Source organism: Tursiops truncatus, chromosome 10 (assembly GCF_011762595.2).
Source record: "Tursiops truncatus isolate mTurTru1 chromosome 10, mTurTru1.mat.Y, whole genome shotgun sequence".
NCBI classification, from domain to species: Eukaryota; Metazoa; Chordata; class Mammalia; order Artiodactyla; family Delphinidae; genus Tursiops; species Tursiops truncatus.
Genome location: NC_047043.1, coordinates 14,121,019 through 14,131,452, shown reverse-complemented (window position 1 = coordinate 14,131,452; position 10,434 = coordinate 14,121,019).

Sequence of the window (10,434 nt, the reverse complement as noted above, 5' to 3'; positions counted from 1 at the left end):
CTCTTTTAAGAGTAAAAAGGCAAGTGGGGTGTAAGCCTGCTGAAAAGAAAACGGATGACTTGCATGTTCCAAATAATATGTTTTCCAAAGATTCCGATTACATACAGGTTTTTCAGGGCTATATCATGATAGAAAAGCAGGATATGCTATTTTTGACTAAGAATGGAGTACAAGGAAAGTTATCAGAGATGGTGAAAAACTATGTGGAAAATTATCCCAGAAGCAACATCACACCTATCAAATTCGACCTGGGGTAAATCTAATACCACCCTTCTCTATACAACAAAATTATCTTATTAGTTAGAATTATAAAAGGAAACAGTGGCCAGAAGAGGGGAATAGGCAGGGACACTTTTATTTTATTGAACTCAATATGTATATGTAATCATGCCAATAAAAAATAAAGAATAAAGAGGAAAAGAAATTGCCATTCAAAAAAGGGGGAAAAGATGAATCAAATATTTAATGATTAAATTAATTAAATTAAATATTTAATGACTTTAATATTTTTTTTAGAATAAAGAGGGAAAAACTTATCTACATATTAGTCTATCTTTATATATGATTAATGAACATGAATTTACTTTATATATAATGAATATTATTACAATAACTGAATAAGCAAATTTCAATAAAAATGAAATGTCTGAAAAAGGTACAATTTTGGTAAACTACTAAATCATATTGATGTGATATTGTATCTTTTTGTTCCTTCTTTAGTTTTAAAACAAGAATTTTTTAAAATAAATTTTAATTTTAAAGCTGCTATTCAAATTAAATAAAATATGTCATGTGTAAATTAAAATTCACACTTACAAATAAAAATTGTACCCCTTGTGATTTGCACTGTTTCAAATTTTAAATACAAATAGAATCTCCAAATGGTCACAAAGAGTGACATAATTGAAGTAGATTTCTTCCTCTGTGCCATCATTGTGGTTATCACTGTTGACTTCAAATCTATGATTTAAGCACAGATGTGTGTGGCACCAGAGGGACCAGAGACTTGAACTACACCTGAGGTGAGCTCAAACAGTTCTGAACTTTTAGGAAGTTACTGTCAAAGTGAATGTGTATGTATGGCTCACACAGGGAGAAGCCAGATGCCACAATGAACAGCCCTGTTGGAGAGGCCCAACCGGTGAGGAACTGAGACCTCCGATCAACAGCCAGTGAGGAACTGAAGACCAAGCTGGAAGCAGATCTTACTCCCAAGTAAGCATTCAAATGATGCAGCCACAGCAAAAGTCTTCATTGCAACCTCATGACAGGTGCTGAGCCAGAACCATGAACCTAAGACACTCCTGGATACTGACCTTCAGAAACCATTCAAGATAATCTTATTATTTTTTAAGTATGTAGTTCAGTGTTCAAGTAGGTCTTCTCAAAATTAACTTCCACATAGAAACAATGTGTATTAAAGAGTAAGTAACACAAATGTCCTAAGTTTGTAGCTTACGAATGTGCTATTAAAACAACAATAAACATAGAAATTGTTTAGAACTTAGGCCAATGAAAGAGTTTTTTCAGGGAAGAGTATTTTATCACTGACATTTATTTAGGATTGTTCTCACACGGTGATATTAAAAAGGAGACCAACTATTAGTTTCATTACTGTTTTACAATTATACACAGAAAACACAACCCTCATTGTGTCCCCTCATGGCAGGCCACTCCTACTTTCCCATACTTGCTGGGTCATGGTCAGGAAAAGAAAAAGGCATTTTAAGTCAATTCCTGAATAAGATAAGAAACGTAGACTCACTGAATAGAGAGTGAAGAATCATAGCAGGTAGAAGAACATCTATTTAAATTGTATTGATGCCTCTCAAGAATACCAAAGTACCACATCACAAAGGAATCTACACTTAAACTACAATCTAAATAACAGATGTGGCAATTAAATAAAAAATGTTATACACCAAAATGGCTCAAACATAGGTATTTTTCAAATTTAAAGATATAACTGTCAGTGGTTTTTTTGTTTGTTTGTTTGTTTGTTTTGCGGTACGCGGGCCTCTCACTGTTGTGGCCTCTCCCGTTGCAGAGCACAGGCTCCCGACGCGCAGGCTCAGCGGCCATGGCTCACGGGCCCAGCCGCTCCGCGGCACGTGGGATCCTCCCAGACCGGAACACGAACCCGTGTCCCCTGCATCGGCAGGCGGACTCTCAAGCACTGCGCCACCAGGGAAGCCCCTGTCAAGTGTTATTTTTGACTGCCACCATAAGTGGAATAACTTATTCCCATTTTCTTGACAAGGATACTGAAGGACAAGAGTAAACCTGGGCCTCCACAGAGGCTACCAATAAAGAGACACCCCTATGTGCAGGTTAAAAGCAAGTATTAAACCCATTCCAGCAGTCTCACCAGGAAAACCATGACCTCTGAGCACAATTCCTCAGCTTGTACCTGAGCCCTTATTCCCAGCTGTCACATGGGCAATCTTTTCTTAATTCCAATAGACTGAACTACATGGCTGTTCCTATCCCAAAGAAGAGCCGATCCCCTTGTAAAGCCTCTAGAAACCTGACATCTGCTGACAGCTGCATCACATCAAGTTTTCTGTCTGCAGTGACAATTGCAGTCCTAAGTGGCATAAAATTTGGTGTGCAGTCTTGGTGCTAAACCAAGACCAGGGACCTGGAACCCAAAACAAGTCTGTAAAAATGAGACTCTTAGCAGACTTAGCCAGCAGTCTTGTGAGCCCCAAATATTTTGAATGGCCCTATTTTCTATACAGGCATTTGATTTAATTAAATTCAATCCATTTCAACCCAAGTAATAGTTACCTCTGCGCCAGGTCCTGTGCTACACAGTGTTTCGGGAGGGGGGTGGGATTAAATATAAATAAAAGAATCCCTGTTTCAAAATGCTCACAGTCCAAAAGGGGAGAGTACAGAAACCCTGAGATAAAGGTAACAATAAATAGTGGCCTGCTACAAAGGAAACAGGAAAGAGGGATTGCCGCGAGCTGGAGGATCGGAAGGTGATAGAGCTGAACTGAAAGGACAGCAGCAGTTTATAGGCAGGAGACAGGGAATATCCCTCCGGTGTATTCCCTCCGGTGTATCAGTACCAGTGAATGTCATGTCAAATTATTTTATCCATGAGTACCTTTAACACTGAAAACAATATCTATCCTTCTTATTTCAACTAGACAGCCGCAAAAACATTTGTAATGTCTGTTTTTCTCTGTACACACATGACAATATTTATGAACAAATGACCCATTTACAGAACTTACTTTGTGCTAGGTGTCACGATAGATATGTTAGCCCTACAATATCCTCTAAACGTTATATATTCTTGTCTTTACAGGTGAAAATCCTTTAGACAGACCAAGGTCACCTGGCTAGTCAATGGCTAAGGCAAATTTTGAACCAGGTTTACCTAAGGCCAATGGTTCTGGTCTTAATCACCATTCCAAATTTCCTCTTTATAACTTCTCTACATATTTAAACCAATCCCTTGTTTCTCTATTTAGTAAAGATCTCCAAGTTGACATAGTTATATTCTCCTCCTGCTAGGCTATGAACTAGAGCTAACAGTTTCCTTCTCACAGTTGCTTAAGCCAGAGCCCCTCCTTTCAGAATTGAACAAATCACAAAGCAAATGTAGAAGTTACACGGGGAAGTGGGAAGATGTTTGCTTTGCAGGACGTTGAGCTACCGTGGAGTTTTTGTGGCTAAGGGAGTCCCTGCTTCCAAAGCCCCAATTCTCGAAGTAGCAAAAGGAACAGAAACTCTACAGCTGAAATGACTCAAGAAGGAACTTGAGAAAGTCCATATAAAACCAAAGACCACTGAAATGCTAAGGTCAAAGATGGAGAATTCAACTTTGCCAGCTCTTCCTCTGAGTTGAACCAGACTCACCCTTGGTTTCCCAGCCCTCATTCTCGCTATTATTTACAGCACATGGTGGTCCACTTAATTTCTCCCCATCAACAGAAACAGTCCCTAAACAACTGCTGGGATCTTTGAATGTGGCGCAATTTTCTTGCTTTTTAAGGAAATTATATCAAATTGTGGTTGGAGGAAAAAACTGGCCAAACATTCTTTTAAAAGTTCAGAACAGGGGCTTCCCTGGTGGTGCAATGGTTGGGAGTCCACCTGACAATGCAAGGGACACGGGTTCAAGCCCTGGCCTGGGAGGATCCCACATGCCGCGGAGCGGCTGAGCCCACGTGCCACAACTACTGAGCACGTGTGCCACAACTACTGAGGCTCACGCTCTTAGAGCCCGTGCTCCACAACGGGAGAAGCTGCTGCAGTGAGAGGCCCGCGCACCGCAATGAAGAGTAGCCCCCACTCAACACAACCAGAGAGAGCCAGCACACAGCAACAAAGACCCAATGCAGCCAAAAATATAAATAAATAAATAAATAAAAATTAAAAATATAAAAAATGAAAGTTCAGAACAGTCTAAACTATGGGTTTGGACACACAAGGAGAAGAAAGTTTTGTTTTAATCTGATTTTAAACTGAATTAGTTGAGCCTGCTACAAAAATGAACTATGTAATTCGAGCAGTCTACTCAGTTAATATATGTCTACAATAAAGCAATACAGTCAGAGTGAAGGACAGAGACCCAAAAGCTTTTTTTCTGCTTTCCCCACTAAAGTTATTATCTTCTTTTGTAACAGGAAAAGGAAACACAAATACTACATTGTACATTTGATATGCAAAAAATACCTGATGTTAAATAATTTTGAAATTCTATTTCTTACAAAATATACGTTTTATCACTTCTTGTAAAATAAATGTATCCTTTTTATGTGGGAGGGGGACTTGTTCTTTAAAGGGGTACTAAATGTACCCCTTTAACATAGGTCTCACACACATAAATAAACTGATCACACTCACAATATGTGCAACTGGAGGGAATTAATGCTGCCATAATATTTTTAATGTCTCAATTTTTAAAATTAGTTTTTAAGCAACGACATATTGTTTATTAAACATCTTTTAAAACCATACTTAATGGAATTACTATTCCCACTTAATTTTTAGGACTGAAAAGAATCTCAAAGTTTACTGAAAAGCAGGGAGGAGATAGAAAAATCAAAGTTACACAAGACAGGAGAGTCTTTTTATTATGTCATACCAGCAGAAATGAGGCGTAATTGAGCAAGTTTTAGAAACAAGAAAGCCATGATGCTGATGAGTTTGAACTTAAACTTAGAAAGTCTCTCCAATGCTCAACCTAACATCAAAATAACAGGAGTATCACAGTTTCAAAATACAAAGAGAACATATATTCTTCAAGTGTTTTTTTTAAATGTTTTTCATTGAAACATAAAAAGCAAAGTCAAACACAAAAAGTACAGTGAGTATAACTTTAGGAAACAAATAACTAACTTGTTTAACAAGGAACCAGTTTTCTGAGTTGGTGAAAGGAAGCCAGATCAAGTGATGCAGATTTAATCACTTCAAGGAAGGTGATTAAACTGAAAAGATTCCATTGGTACCTTAAATATTAAAATGCGACATGATGAACACGGCTCCTTTAAAGTCTTGACAGTAAATATTAATTTACTCCTCATACAAATTACGTGTAAGACCAGGGTTTTATAACACCAGCAGCAAAGCTGCCGTTCCAATAATAAGCAGGCAATATTGTTCCCATGGGCTTAAAGGGAAAAGAAAGAGTATAAGAAGGGATTACGTGCAATTTTCAAGTGCATGTAAAATGTGGTCAGGAACTGGAAGTTTGGACATGGAAAAATTGAAAGGAGTGCAGGTCATTCACTTACCAGTAAGTGATATAAAAATAATCAACTCATTCAATGAAAACAGAATGTAGAATTAGGTCAGCAACACAGACCCAGAAACCTCCTTCCTGTCTCCCCACCCCATGCGTACTGCAGCCAAGGCTGGCTGCCTTTCCACAAACCCATCCAATGTGAAAAAGCCAAGAGAGAACAGCAGTGAGGTGGAAGGAGGTCCCTCCTGCTTCAAGAGTGGCAGCGAGTACGGAAACCGACGGGGAAGGCTCTTCAGAGTCACGGCCAGGGGAGCTCAGAGCTGGAAGTGAACGTGAGGACAGATGAACAGAACAGAAACTGCCTCCACAAAGAGCTTCTCTTTTGCACTGCTTGACCCAGAGTCAGCCCTGGAAACTTCTTCCATGTCTATCACCAGAGAATCTGCAAAGGAGGGAGGAGGGAGGCTGCAAAGTCCAGCTCTCCCCACACCCTTGCAAGACCCCAGGTGGGCTAGCCACCTTAGATGCTTTAAGTGACAGCTGCTGGGTGGGCAAGGGTAGTGTCTCATCTGGTGCCCGTGAAGACACGCCAGGGCAGGGCTGGCTCCTCCGGCCCCCTCCTCACAATCCCAGCTTCCCCTTCTCTCCTTCCATCTCCCCACAGGCCTGGGGCTTTGGTGGTGTCTGAATAAGGCTGCCGTACCTGTGCTCCAGAACGACAGCCTTACCCTACCCTCTACTCCCACTCCATCATTCTTATCTGCTTACTTCTGCTGAGGGTGCTGGAGAACGATCTGGTGACACAAATTCACATTCAAGAGTGAGTAAGTAACAGGTCTTTTCCCTACCTCAATGCCACTGCCTCCCCGACTCTCTCACTGTGAAATCAAGCCAATCTCCTAGTTCCTGTATTTTAAAGAGAAGGAACTGGGGGATAGGTTGGGGTGAGGGGTGATGAATCACATCACTCACTGGCCGTGGGACATGGCAAGGAACAGCCAAGCGACAACTTGGAATTTCTTCAACGGCAGGAGGACGGCACCCCTGTTCTGCTTTCTCCCCTGGCCACCAGAAGAGGACAAGCCCAGACCCCCTCATGCCATCTCCTCTCCCGTCTTCCAACTTTAACAAAGAAATAAAACTCTGACACAGGCTACGTGGATGAGCCTTCAGCGCATTATGCTAAATGAGAGAAGCCAGACACAAAGGCACAAATATCCTATGATTCCACTGATACGAGGAACCTGAAATAGGCAAATTCACAGAGACTGAAAGTAGAATAGAGGTGACCAGGGGCTGGCAGCGGGGAGAGGGCAATGGGGAGTTTCTATTTGGGAAAATGAAAAAGTTTTAGAAATAGGTAGCGGTGATGGTTACACACCGTGGTGAATGTACTTAATGCCACTGAATTGTACATGTAGAAACAGTCGATTTTATGTTTTGCGTATTTAACCACACTTTTAAAATTATAAAACAGAAAAAATTTTACAAAGGGAGACCACCTCACACACACCTCCCCTACTCCCACCTCACCCACTGCTCACTGAAACCAGTTTTAGTCCTGAAGTTCAGTGTCTGTCCATCTGCTCTAGTTCCATGAGGGGTGGACACATTTGTCAACCCAATGAGGCCTGGCTCCTGGCCAGCCCGTGGAGGGTCACAGAGGGACTCGACTTTCTCCTGAGTCAGGTCAGAGCTGCCAAGGGAGTCCAAGCAGTGTCTCCTCCTCGAATTTTGCCTGTTCTTTCCAGAAGTGGACCCCATTCTTGTTCCCATGCTCCCTTTACTCCATCCCTGAGCCAAACTCCCAAGGGTTGAATTAGTGGGTAGCCTTGAATCTGAATCCACTATTTTCAGGCAAGCCTTGATGTGACCCAGGCAAATCCTTTCCCAACCCTGATGGACTCCACTAGACCCTTGGGAGCTGGGGTGAGATTCACTGAATAAAATATGGGGGGAAAAAATATGAAGTGGTATTTTCCCTCTTTCCTTCTTTACCATGTATTTCATATCTTCGTGTCTTCATTCATTAGACTTTAATCACTAATTATTATGCCACGCAACTGCGTTTAACTTCATTGTTTAGAGCACATGTCTGAAGACAAACTTCCAGGCACTAGTGTGTGACCCTGGGCAGCCCCCACAACTCCCAGTGCACCTCAGTTTCCTCATCCATAAAGTGGGGATAACAGTCACGCCCATCTCATAGGGTTGTGATAAAATTTCAATGTGCTATACACAAAAGGTTTAGGAAAAATACCTAAGCACATATTAGCATTCAGAGTAAGTTGCTGTTCTCGTTTTATCTGAATCAGTTTATCACCCTCAATTTTCCTTGCTCATTGCCAACAAGGGACATTTTTTATTCCCAGTGTTTGACATTTTTGTCCTACAAACGTAGAGGAATGGGGCGCAAGAAGATGACTTTACATTTTATAATTTTCTCTACAGTTTTTTCATCACTTATACTATAGTGGTCAAAATACCAGCCAGCCATCTGGCACGTGCTAATCCAACCAAAGTTCTCCACCTCACTAGAATCCTCAAGAAAGATTTTTTTTTTAAACTGTAGGATGCAAAACTGTAAGCAGAGGTGAATAGAGCTGAGGGAGGTGGAGAGTTCCATGGTCATATTTGAATCTCTGATCCAGTAATTCCTCCCCTACCCCCTCGGACTTCCCAATTATGTGAGCCCACAAATTTCTTTCGCATCTGCTAGTCTGAGTGGAGTTTCAGTCACTTGCAACTAAGAGAGTCTTGACTGATAAGCTCAAAAACGATCTTGTTAAAAATGACAGTAGAAATACTGTCATCGATTTGATTTGTCTCTTCCCCCAGTGTTATTTTTAAGAAATTTTTAAGGACAAGTAATAAAATGAGTTTTTACATAAATGCCTGAGGAAATGGTTGTACTCCTTAAGCAAATGAAGGTTCTCTAAGGAATAGAAAAAATGAGTTTAGAAAGCGCCATCTTGAACTCAAGCCAGCATGTCCATCAAAGACTTTATGATGTGTTGAAAGAACCGAGAACTCCATCTCTTGAAGGCACTTCGGCCATCCCCCAACTCACATCCTCCCCTGGACCACACTGCACAAGGGACTGGGGTTCATGGTCCCTCCATTCACACCTTGGAAAGCCTGCTGTCCACCTGGAACCCGTGTCTTTCCTTGAAAGACACGGGGCATTAGCATATTAGTGAGGTCATCTCCTCATAGCCTGAACCCCTGGAGCTCCCGTGGCTCTCCTCTTAGCATTTGTGATTTTATCAGGGTTTATTTCTATGTCTGTTTCACCAACTGATCCTTAAAATGCTTGAAGGAAGACACTTCCATATTCATTTCACCAACCACACACCTGGCAACAAACTAAGTACTCAGTACAGGGTTAATGAATGGGTGGGCAGCATCTTCCTGACACTGACCTCTGTAGCCTTCTGGGGTGGTCTACTTGCCCACCTGCCCCAGTTCCCAGGTGTGAGACCCATCCCAACTCCTGCCTTCTCTCCTCTCTGGTTCAGTCTCGGTGTCCTTCCCTCCCCTACTCTGCCTCTGCTCCCAAAGCTCAGTTCAGATATTATGAGTCATGAAGCAATTGCCAAGAGATGGAAGTTTCCTTCGGGATCTCCTTCATTTTGATTTCACCACCACAGATGGTGAAACTACGAAGTGTGAAGAAACTTGCAAGATCTAAAACAAGTTATCATGCAGGAGTTACTAATTGTGAGTGACTGTCTACGTGAAGCATGAGCGCACAGAGACACCTGCAGACACAAGGCATGCAAACACAAGCACACAGATGCACACACAGACACAGACACACAGAGAGACATGCCGAAGACTACCGAAAATGCCACCAATTGAGAAATGTGTTAAAAGTCACTTTTTTTATCTCTATATAAGACAGGAGTTTTACAACTCCACCAACCAAATTATTTTTCTTCCAATAGAGATGAATGTCACTAACATTTCATTTTTCCATGTAAAGGGTACACCATTCAGCATGTTTATTTTAGAAGTAGAACTCAGTCAGGAATGTCTGAGAATTCTTGGGAAGTTAAAAAAACAATGTAGCAACAATATTCAGATCCCTAAACAGTCTGGCTTCAATTACCTGAGGGCAGAGGGGGCTTACATCTACCTGGCAAAGGGTCATCTCCGGTGTTTTCATAGCATCAGAAATAGACTAATTAGACTTAAATGAAAATCTCAAGTGATTTTTGGCCTCTCGCTGTTTATCTAGCCTGAATCCTAGCAGCAAATGCAATGAATATAAGCATTTGACCATCATTTTTACTTCAAGGGAAGTTTGAGGTTGGGGAGCAGTGTTTGTATGAGTATTTTCTACCAGGTGACAAAGAGCTATCTGTTTCTAATGTAAAATAAGCCACTATAAAGAACTTGATCAGGGCTTCCCTGGTGGCGCAGTGGTTGAGAGTCCGCCTGCCGATGCAGGGGACACGGGGTTTGTGCCCCAGTCAGGGAGGATCCCACATGCCGCGGAGTGGCTGGGCCCGTGAGCCATGGCCGCTGAGCCTGCGCGTCCGGAGCCTGTGCTCCGCAACGGGAGAAGCCACAACAGTGAGAGGCCCGCGTACCGCAAAAATAACTACCTCCCCACATTCTCCTGAATCAAGTTTTCACAGTGTCACAGACTTTATGATTTGAACTGAAGGTAACTTCTAGACAGGGCACCTATATGCGAATGTAAATTTAAGACTAATCGACGTTAG